This window comes from Pseudophryne corroboree, chromosome 2 (genome assembly GCF_028390025.1).
Source record: "Pseudophryne corroboree isolate aPseCor3 chromosome 2, aPseCor3.hap2, whole genome shotgun sequence".
Lineage (NCBI taxonomy): Eukaryota > Metazoa > Chordata > Amphibia > Anura > Myobatrachidae > Pseudophryne > Pseudophryne corroboree.
Window position 1 is genome coordinate 768554102 of NC_086445.1, and position 9900 is coordinate 768564001.

Sequence of the window (9900 nt, forward strand, 5' to 3'; positions counted from 1 at the left end):
ATGACGCAAAGAAAAATAAAAGAAAAAAGAGGTGCAAGATGGAATTGTCCTTGGGCCCTCCCACCCACCCTTATGTTGTATAAACAAAACAGGACATGCACACTTTAACCAACCCATCATTTCAGTGACAGGGTCTGCCACACGACTGTGACTGATATGACGGGTTGGTTTGGACCCCCCCCAAAAAAGAAGCAATTAATCTCTCCTTGCACAAACTGGCTCTACAGAGGCAAGATGTCCACCTCATCATCATCCTCCGATATATCACCGTGTACATCCCCCTCCTCACAGATTATCAATTTGTCCCCACTGGAATCCACCATCTCAGCTCCCTGTGTACTTTGTGGAGGCAATTGCTGCTGGTCAATGTCTCCGCGGAGGAATTGATTATAATTCATTTTAATGAACATCATCTTCTCCACATTTTCTGGATGTAACCTCGTACGCCGATTGCTGACAAGGTGAGCGGCGGCACTAAACACTCTTTCAGAGTACACACTTGTGGGAGGGCAACTTAGGTAGAATAAAGCCAGTTTGTGCAATGGCCTCCAAATTGCCTCTTTTTCCTGCCAGTATAAGTATGGACTGTGTGACGTGCCTACTTGGATGCGGTCACTCATATAATCCTCCACCATTCTTTCAATGGTGAGAGAATCATATGCAGTGACAGTAGACGACATGTCCGTAATCGTTGTCAGGTCCTTCAGTCCGGACCAGATGTCAGCATCAGCAGTCGCTCCAGACTGCCCTGCATCACCGCCAGCGGGTGGGCTCGGAATTCTGAGCCTTTTCCTCGCACCCCCAGTTGCGGGAGAATGTGAAGGAGGAGATGTTGACAGGTCGCGTTCCGCTTGACTTGACAATTTTCTCACCAGCAGGTCTTTCAACCCCAGCAGACTTGTGTCTGCCGGAAAGAGAGATCCAAGGTAGGCTTTAAATCTAGGATCGAGCATGGTGGCCAAAATGTAGTGCTCTGATTTCAACAGATTGACCACCCGTGAATCCTTGTTAAGCGAATTAAGGGCTCCATCCACAAGTCCCACATGCCTAGCGGAATCGCTCCGTGTTAGCTCCTCCTTCAATGTCTCCAGCTTCTTCTGCAAAAGCCTGATGAGGGGAATGACCTGACTCAGGCTGGCAGTGTCTGAACTGACTTCACGTGTGGCAAGTTCAAAGGGCAGCAGAACCTTGCACAACGTTGAAATCATTCTCCACTGCGCTTGAGACAGGTGCATTCCACCTCCTATATCGTGCTCAATTGTATAGGCTTGAATGGCCTTTTGCTGCTCCTCCAACCTCTGAAGCATATAGAGGGTTGAATTCCACCTCGTTACCACTTCTTGCTTCAGATGATGGCAGGGCAGGTTCAGTAGTTTTTGGTGGTGCTCCAGTCTTCTGTACGTGGTGCCTGTACGCCGAAAGTGTCCCGCAATTCTTCTGGCCACCGACAGCATCTCTTGCACGCCCCTTTCGTTTTTTAAATAATTCTGCACCACCAAATTCAAGGTATGTGCAAAACATGGGACGTGCTGGAATTTGCCCATATTTAATGCACACACAATATTGCTGGCGTTGTCCGATGCCACAAATCCACAGGAGAGTCCAATTGGGGTAAGCCATTCCGCGATGATCTTCCTCAGTTGCCGTAAGAGGTTTTCAGCTGTGTGCGTATTCTGGAAGGCGGTGATACAAAGCGTAGCCTGCCTAGGAAAGAGTTGGCGTTTGCGAGATGCTGCTACTGGTGCCGCCGCTGCTGTTCTTGCGGCGGGAGTCCATACATCTACCCAGTGGGCTGTCACAGTCATATAGTCCTGACCCTGCCCTGCTCCACTTGTCCACATGTCCGTGGTTAAGTGGACATTGGGTACAGCTGCATTTTTTAGGACACTGGTGACTCTTTTTCTGAGGTCTGTGTAAATTTTCGGTATCGCCTGCCTAGAGAAATGGAACCTAGATGGTATTTGGTACCGGGGACACAGTACCTCCAACAAGTCTTTAGTTGGCTCTGCAGTAATGATGGATACCGGAACCACGTTTCTCACCACCCAGGATGCCAAGGCCTCAGTTATCCGCTTTGCAGTAGGATGACTGCTGTGATATTTCATCTTCCTCGCAAAGGACTGTTGGACAGTCAATTGCTTGGTGGAAGTAGTAAAAGTGGTCTTACGACTTCCCCTCTGGGATGACCATCGACTCCCAGCAGCAACAACAGCAGCGCCAGCAGCAGTAGGCGTTACACGCAAGGATGCATCGGAGGAATCCCAGGCAGGAGAGGACTCGTCAGAATTGCCAGTGACATGGCCTGCAGGACTATTGGCATTCCTGGGGAAGGAGGAAATTGACACTGAGGGAGTTGGTGGGGTGGTTTGCGTGAGCTTGGTTACAAGAGGAAGGGATTTACTGGTCAGTGGACTGCTTCCGCTGTCACCCAAAGTTTTTGAACTTGTCACTGACTTATTATGAATGCGCTGCAGGTGACGTATAAGGGAGGATGTTCCGAGGTGGTTAACGTCCTTACCCCTACTTATTACAGCTTGACAAAGGGAACACACGGCTTGACACCTGTTGTCCGCATTTCTGTTGAAATACCTCCACACCGAAGAGCTGATTTTTTTGGTATTTTCACCAGGCATGTCAACGGCCATATTCCTCCCACGGACAACAGGTGTCTCCCCGGGTGCCTGACTTAAACAAACCACCTCACCATCAGAATCCTCCTGGTCAATTTCCTCCCCAGCGCCAGCAACACCCATATCCTCCTCATCCTGGTGTACTTCAACACTGACATCTTCAATCTGACTATCAGGAACTGGACTGCGGGTGCTCCTTCCAGCACTTGCAGGGGGCGTGCAAATGGTGGAAGGCGCATGCTCTTCACGTCCAGTGTTGGGAAGGTCAGGCATCGCAACCGACACAATTGGACTCTCCTTGTGGATTTGGGATTTCGAAGAACGCACAGTTCTTGGCGGTGCTACTGCTTTTGCCAGCTTGAGTCTTTTCATTTTTCTAGCGAGAGGCTGAGTGCCTCCATCCTCATGTGAAGCTGAACCACTAGCGATGAACATAGGCCAGGGCCTCAGCCGTTCCTTGCCACTCCGTGTCGTAAATGGCATATTGGCAAGTTTACGCTTCTCCTCCGACAATTTTATTTTAGGTTTTGGAGTCCTTTTTTTACTGATATTTGGTGTTTTGGATTTGACATGCTCTGTACTATGACATTGGGCATCGGCCTTGGCAGACGACGTTGCTGGCATTTCATCGTCTCGGCCATGACTAGTGGCAGCAGCTTCAGCACGAGGTGGAAGTGGATCTTGATCTTTCCCTAATTTTGGAACCTCAACATTTTTGTTCTCCATATTTTAATAGGCACAACTAAAAGGCACCTCAGGTAAACAATGGAGATGGATGGATACTAGTATACAATTATGGACGGACTGCCGAGTGCCGACACAGAGGTAGCTACAGCCGTGAACTACCGTACTGTACTGTGTCTGCTGCTAATATAGACTGGTTGATAAAGAGATGTAGTAGTATGTATGTATAAAGAAGAAAGAAAAAAAAACCACGGGTAGGTGGTATACAATTATGGACGGACTGCCGAGTGCCGACACAGAGGTAGCTACAGCCGTGGACTACCGTACTGTACTGTGTCTGCTGCTAATATAGACTGGTTGATAAAGAGATGTAGTAGTATGTATAAGTATAAAGAAGAAAGAAAAAAAAACCACGGGTAGGTGGTATACAATTATGGACGGACTGCCGAGTGCCGACACAGAGGTAGCTACAGCCGTGGACTACCGTACTGTACTGTGTCTGCTGCTAATATAGACTGGTTGATAAAGAGATGTAGTAGTATGTATAAGTATAAAGAAGAAAGAAAAAAAAACCACGGGTAGGTGGTATACAATTATGGACGGACTGCCGAGTGCCGACACAGAGGTAGCTACAGCCGTGGACTACCGTACTGTACTGTGTCTGCTGCTAATATAGACTGGTTGATAAAGAGATGTAGTAGTATGTATAAGTATAAAGAAGAAAGAAAAAAAAACCACGGGTAGGTGGTATACAATTATGGACGGACTGCCGAGTGCCGACACAGAGGTAGCTACAGCCGTGGACTACCGTACTGTACTGTGTCTGCTGCTAATATAGACTGGTTGATAAAGAGATGTAGTAGTATGTATAAGTATAAAGAAGAAAGAAAAAAAAACCACGGGTAGGTGGTATACAATTATGGACGGACTGCCGAGTGCCGACACAGAGGTAGCTACAGCCGTGAACTACCGTACTGTACTGTGTCTGCTGCTAATATAGACTGGTTGATAAAGAGATGTAGTAGTATGTATGTATAAAGAAGAAAGAAAAAAAAACCACGGGTAGGTGGTATACAATTATGGATGGACTGCCGAGTGCCGACACAGAGGTAGCTACAGCCGTGAACTACCGTACTGTGTCTGCTGCGACTGGATGATAAATAATGATAAAAAAAATATATATATATCACTACTGCAGCCGGACAGGTATATATTATATAATGACGGACCTGCTGGACACTGTCTGTCAGCAGAATGAGTTTTTTATAGAATAAAAAAAAAACACCACACAAGTGAAGTCACACGACGAGTGTTTAACTTTTTCAGGCAATCACAATATAGTATACTACTAACTATACTGGTGGTCAGTGTGGTCAGGTCACTGGTCAGTCACACTGGCAGTGGCACTCCTGCAGCAAAAGTGTGCACTGTTTAATTTTAATATAATATGTACTCCTGGCTCCTGCTATAACCTATAACTGGCACTGCAGTGCTCCCCAGTCTCCCCCACAATTATAAGCTGTGTGAGCTGAGCACAGTCAGATATATATACATAGATGATGCAGCACACTGGGCTGAGCAGTGCACACAGATATGGTATGTGACTGAGTCACTGTGTGTATCGTTTTTTTCAGGCAGAGAACGGATATATTAAATAAAACTGCACTGTCTGGTGGTCACTGTGGTCAGTCACTAGTAAACTCTGCACTCTCTACACTTCTACAGTACTCCTAAGCTCCAGTAAATCAGGTCAATCTCTCTCTCTCTCTCTCTCTTCTAATCTAAATGGAGAGGACGCCAGCCACGTCCTCTCCCTATCAATCTCAATGCACGTGTGAAAATGGCGGCGACGCGCGGCTCCTTATATAGAATCCGAGTCTCGCGAGAATCCGACAGCGTCATGATGACGTTCGGGCGCGCTCGGGTTAACCGAGCAAGGCGGGAGGATCCGAGTCTGCTCGGACCCGTGAAAAAAACCATGAAGTTCGGGCGGGTTCGGATTCAGAGAAACCGAACCCGCTCATCTCTAGTTTAAACTAGGACTAAGCACAAATCTTTGCAAATTTTACCCATTAGTTAGCACAATTTATCTTTCAGACTGCAGTTTCCTTCTTCTAATGCAGAGTCACCTTAACCAAGATTCATTCTCTCTGCCTGCCCCGAATTCTATGTTAATTCATCTTTTACTCACAAAAACATTGAATGTAATATACCACTATAGGGACCACTGAAATGCTTCTGAAATCTGTATCACCTGACATATGCACAACATTTAGAACTTGTAGTCTAGTACTATTGTCCGTTCTCCTATAATCTAGTTTTCAAAATTATGCATGTATGTAGTACAGTATTGTAAAGAAAAAGTTGCATAATGGTAAACTGTACTGTACCTATAATTCCAGTAGAATACCCTTTCTTCTGCAGTATTGATGCAAATGTGGTCTCATTAGTGGGCAGTCCACCAGATACACCGATCCATATTATAACACGATTTCCTCCACATGTATCCATACCTGGTAGTTAATTATATTTACTATATTTAGCTCCATAAGCATAAATTTACAATTTACATGAAAATACACACAGAAAACAGTACAAACCATTTACAATATATGAATTAGAGATGAGCTGCCAGGTTTGGGATCCCAGGGGAGGCCGAACATCTTAATCCTGCGTTGGATTCTCGCGAGACTTCGAGTTTACAAAGACTCGGCGTCACATGGCTCGGCACCTTTTTTCCTTCATGCTTCCAGGCTGTGCAGAGCTCTGCTGTTGTGCACTGTCAGTCTGTCCTTTTCAGGGCAGGCTGTCAGAGTGTCCATCAGGGGCTGTCAGTCAGAGTGTCCATCAGGGGCTGTCAGTCAGAGTGTCCATCAGGGGCTGTCAGTCAGAGTGTCCATCAGGGGCTGTCAGTCAGAGTGTCCATCAGGGCTGTCAGTCAACGTGTCCATCAGGGGCTGTCAGTCACTGCGTACAGCACAGCTAGAGGTTTTTTTTGCGTGCTGTCACTGTCCATCTAAGGGGCTGTGGTGCTATCACTGTGTCCAGTGACCAGTACCCTAAGTCCATCACAGTGCTACTGCAGTGAATACGCAGGCCTGCCCTCTGCGTGTGTGAAAGCGGTTTTATCCATGCAGTTTGGGACAAGCAGCATTCTCCAAAAAATAAAACAAATAAAAATAATTTGTTTGCTCTTTACATTGTTTGATGTGTGCACTGCACCCCAGTACACCATAGTTATATAGTACTGTGTGTGAAAGCGGCCTGACTCCACGCAGTGCGGGACAAGCTGCGTCCCCCCAAAAATTAAATAAAATTGTTTGTTGTGTGCACTGTACCCCAGTACACCATAGTTGTATAGTACCGTGTGTGAAAGTGGTCTGACTCCACACAGTGTGGGACAAGGTGCGTCCCCCCAAAAAAAAATAAAAAAAAAAATCTTTGCTCTTTTTACATTGTTTGTTGTGTGCACTGCACCCCTGATTTGTGAATTAAAAAATGGATAACAATCAGTTTACAGAACTAAATACTAGCGCTCCAGCTGTTGCCACCAGTCATGATGCCAATTTAATGTCATCTAGTTCTACTGCTGATGCTCAAGGGCATAGAGAGTTTACAAAACTGGTAAAGAAAAAAAGACCTCAAGCAGTAAGAAAAAGAAAGTTGGTTCCTGTAGAAAAACTTAAAATTGCCAACATGACATTCACATCACGCAAAAGCAAGGAAAGACTCAGGGCTTGGCCTATATTTATGACTGGTGATTCTGCTGTTAGTAAGGCATCGTCTGCCTCTCATGACAATGAAAGAACTTGTGACTGAAACTTTAGAGGTGTAAAAAAACTGAAAACAACAAAGGCAGCAAAACTGTGCATGTCCTGTTTAATATCCAACATAAGGGTGGGTGGGAGTGCCCAAGGACAATTCCATCTTGCACCACCATTCATTTATCCCACTACTGTGTGGCAGTGTTTCATAGGTATGCTACAAAATGCCGTCTGTATGTGCCGCTGCTCTGTCGCCTAGTAGTAAGTAACCAGCCAGCTGGCTGCAGACTTTGACCTAAAGTGGATGAAAACAACATTGTGAGCTGTAAGGTGTTCAAAATTGTCTGCAAATGACTGGAAATTAATGTTATTGAGGTTAATAGTACTCTAGGGACAAAAAAAGCGAACATTATGTGATTTGGGCGTATTTTGACAATTTTTGAAAAAAATCCAAATCCAAAGTCCGTCACGGCTGTTTGGCAAATCCAAATCCCACCGACAAATCCAAATCATCGAGTCCGGCGCACATCTCTAATATGAATATGTATGTACTGTTCATAATCTCTGCCAATAAATGTCTTATTTACATTGCTATCCTTCAGGCTCAGATGCAACTGGATTCCCTGTCCTGATAAATGAGGTAAATGGACACTTGAGGACATACAAAAAATTAATTCCATTACTGAAAAGTACATGTTACAACAGTGGTTCTCAAAGTGTTTGCCGTGGCACTTGCAGGGGTTCTTTGAATTGGTGGTCCAGGACCAATTCAAATTATTTATGGTGAATGTAATAGGCAACAGGAAAGGAGAAAATAAGACTCTTTTGTGGGCGCACTCTTGTATATATATATATATATAGACGTCTCAGAAGAAACAATGATATTATTATAAAAATATATAATTTTTATTAGCAAAATCAATAAAATAGAATAGTAGTAGGATATATTGTCAAAAATGGACACAGAAAAAAAGGGGTGGGGGAACACAGAACAAATGTTAACAGTGTAAATACTAAATATCAGTTCTGGACTGCCTGGGTTTGAAATACAGAATAATCTCAACTGAATGCCTGAAAAAAAAAATATAAGTCCTGAATAGGTATATAGATCAAATAGCACCTAAATATGGTTTAATAATTTGTCAGCTACATCTCTTGTGAGTAGTATTGAGAAGAAAATGGAACAGGCTGAATAAGCAAGATGAATCTGCTGTCAGTGTTAGACGCTGAGCATGACCGTCCAAGGACTTCTACTGAACTGAGTATTCCTCAAGAGTCTCCCACTTGAGTACTAACCCAGCCCAACACTGCTTAGCTTCCAAGATCGGAAGGATTCGGGCGCTACCAGTGTGGTATGAAAGTAGAAGGAATATTCAATATCGAGGGCTCGGGAATCACTGATGAGAGTTCACGAATTATGAAGAAGGAAAGAATAGATAGAGATTTAAAGAGGAAAATAGGGGATCTGCTGCCAATGTTAGACAGGGATAAATACCTCTGAATCAATGGTGAGAGTCCTGAAAAATAGAAAAAGACAGAAAAAGCAGAAGAGAGAAAAACAATGCTAATCTATGGTAAATTCTAATCATTCACTGAAGAGGTTTGGGTCGATAAGGTCTAAGTACAATAGATAGTGGTCCAAAAATGACTTAATTCAGATATACCATCAAATTACAGGGTACTAAAAGTACCTGTGGTATTTATAATACCAAGTGTTGGAAAAAGCTGATTGTACACAAATTGTAAGAAAATAAATGAGATTTAAACCATAAAAGAATATCTAGTTCATACTGACAGATTGATATCATGTGTCTCCAAAGAATGTCATGTAGAGAAATTGGCTAAATAGTAGCTAATTTGTAGCAACAGTTCTATGATAAGGAGAAAGATAAATTGTAGCTTTTATGTCTCAATGATATCAGAGCTGCAGAGATAGGTTAAATAACCATAATAGACAATGCTACTATGAAAATGCTCTCCAAATGGATTTAGAAAAGGACAGAAAGAAAAGAGAAGAGAAATCCTTGAAAAATGCTGAACCAGTGATATGTAGTTGATATGTCAGATTTATAAATGACCAAAGCTCTAATACCCCAGTATAGCTCAACAATATTGGATATCATAAGATAGAAAGCTTGGATTGAAAGAATGGATTCCACTTTTGGATCCCTATGGATGCGGTCATATATGAGAGCTGCTGGGAATTAAAAGAGGCCTAATAATATTCAGTCCACTTTGGGATCCTTAATCTTATTGATATATGAAAAAATTGTGGGAGGATTATAAATAAAAAGTCTGTTAAGTCATTTACAAGAATAATACAAATTTTCAGTTTAATATGGAGTATATTTTTATGAAAAAACAGCCATTTCAAATGAAATAATTATCCGTTACCTATAAAAAACACCCCTGAAGAAGTCTATATAAGACGAAACGCGTTGGGTGAAAGTGCATGTTTTATTGTTTGGAAAAGTTGTAATTCAATACTATGTGTACAATGAATAACAACACATTGTGAAAATGTTTATTAATTTGTTTTAATGAAATGAAAATCTTAAATTATTTTTAGAAATAAAAAATAAGTGTTTTTTGAAGAAAAAAGGTGTGTTTGTAAAGTTATCCTCTCTTCATCAGCAACCGAATATATAATTTTATTAAATTGAATCTTTAGATAGTTTAATATTACAATAGGTGCGCTCCACAGAGATACATTCTGTTTATAAATATATATATATACACACACACACACACACACACACACACACACACACACACACACACACACACACACAGCGCTTCACTTTTTCCACATTTTGTTATGT

General features: G+C 42.9%; 1 pseudogene; it reads right to left on the reverse strand.

Moving 5' to 3' along the window:
* Nucleotides 1-8325: 8325 nt before the first annotated feature.
* Nucleotides 8326-8444, reverse strand: LOC135052263 (5S ribosomal RNA; annotated as a pseudogene).
* Between the last annotated feature and the right edge of the window lie 1456 nt (nucleotides 8445-9900).